Consider the following 2,270-nt stretch of genomic DNA (forward strand, 5'->3'; position numbering starts at 1 on the left):
ACTCATACATTATTTGTCCTTCTGTGATTGACTTATTTCAGTCAGCATAATGTCCTCCAAGTTCATCCACATTATACGATGTTTGGCTGATTCTTCATTACTCTTTAATGTTGCATAGTATTCCATTGTGTGTATGTACCATAGTTTGGTTATCCATTCCTCTGTTGATGGGCACTTACGTTGTTTCTATCCCTTTGCTAGTGATTTCTTTCAAGTTTCTTTTGAGACCTTGCATATCTGGGCATGTTAGTCATTATTTCCACAAATGACAACTTGGCATTTTTTGCTGCTGCTTCTAGTTATTTCAATAGGAATTAGAGTGTGGTTCGATGGAAAGTGATTTCCAGCATATTTTACAGATAAGGAGAGTGAAACCAGTGGTGGACAGGTAGATGTTTGACAAAGCCCTGATTGTGATGTTTGCTAATTTTCCTGGTGTAGATACTTGCAGCATGGTTGATTTCCAGCTCTGAGCTCAGTAATATTTTGCTGGTAACAGATGTACAATAGCACACCATTTGCTCGAAGAATTTCTCTTAGAAAGATCAGCACAAGGCCGGTCCCCATGAAGCAGAAGTTAAAGATGTCCCAAATGTCCAAACTACCGTGACACTCCATCATTTCAGACATTAAATCCTCCTCCTCCCAGTAATCTCCCCCCATCTTAGGGTTCTGTATTTTGCTGTAACACCTCACAGAACTCACAGACATCCAAGGGATTGTCTCACATAATAGTGGTGGTAGGCTGGCAGGCTGACAAGTCCCAGGTCTGTGAGTGAGTCTGGAGGATCCTCCCACTTCTCAGGGTTTGATGAACCTCGATCAGCAGATCAGATAATGGCTGCTGTTCAAATCCAGGGGTGAGATGAGGATGAACCAAAACACAGAACCAGAGCAAAAGGAGGGCAAACCTTCCCAGGAGATTTGTAGGTATACCCTCAAAGAAGCTAAGGGTGGTGATTTGAGTTATACCTTCCAGCAAGGCAGGACTCAAGATACATTCCACCTGTGTTGCACCAACCGAAATAACCCAAGTGGATGGCTTTAACAATCAGCAGCTACTCAGTTGCTCAAGGCAAATACCACCACAGAGCCGATTGCCAGTCATTATAGGGAACGACTACTACCAGCTGCCCAGCCAAGTTGACACCCAACCTTAACCACCACACCACCCCAAACAGGCATGGATAATAGGATTTACAATATATCATAGAATAGAGGACAATGGCTAGAAGGACCACGTCAAGGAATTCACTGCACCATTATATCATATTTCCACTGGACAGATACAAAAAACCTAACTCCAGAGAAAAGATAATAGTAAAATATTTAGAAAGTGATATTTTGAGTTTTATTACCTTTGTTCTCAATATAACTTATTTAAGTTAATATATTAACATAATAAACTTAATATAACTTATTTAAGTTTTTATTATTTAATTTTTAATAATGGTTGTTTCGAACAACAAGCTATTCAAGTTCCTGAAAATTCTAACAATTAACTTTCACTGGCCGGCTCTACCATACCAAGTGGGGCACTGAGAAGAGCCACTGTCTTGTCCCAAGTTCTTTGAATGAGTTGTAGCAGAATTTGAGTAAGTATGGAGTGGTTTCTAAAAAACCAAACTTCTCTAGGAAGGTTTACTTACTAATTTTTCTACTTATTCATTTGTTTACTTGTTTAATGCATCTGATAATAATCTGTGATAGGGGTTTAGGATTATTCAGGCTGTTATTAAATATCAAGGCAATAAGAGTTAGAATATCCAAATATGATTATACCCAAAGATGGAAGGGTGGAAAGTAGATGTGATTTTGAGCCATAAATTCTGGCTTTGAGTCCTGGCTCTACTTTTCACCAGAGAAGTAATCTTGGACAAGTCATGAACATATTGCTTCGGTGTCTCTTTTTTTCCTCTTTTTTTGTCTTTAAGATTAAGGAACATTTTCCTGAACATTTAGTATTTCATGCAGGTGTGAATAATCATGATTCATTATTTAGATCCATCACTTCAACGAATATTTGTTTAGTATCTATTACGTACATACTTGTTTGATGTTAACTGTCTTTGAGTCCACCCTAAGTCATGGTGACCTTATGTACAACAGGATGAAATGTTTTCCAGTCCTGTGTTATCCTCAAGGTTGACAATGTGTTCAAGTCCATCATAGTAGCTCTTATGCCAATCCTTCTGTGGTAGTTAAGCTCGTGTGTCAACTTGGCTAGGTGTGTTAGACTAGGTTCTCTAGAGAAACAAAACCAGTAAAGC

Source organism: Orycteropus afer, unplaced genomic scaffold (genome assembly GCF_000298275.1).
Source record: "Orycteropus afer afer isolate SDZICR_OR568_19922 unplaced genomic scaffold, OryAfe1.0 scaffold00008, whole genome shotgun sequence".
NCBI lineage: Eukaryota > Metazoa > Chordata > Mammalia > Tubulidentata > Orycteropodidae > Orycteropus > Orycteropus afer.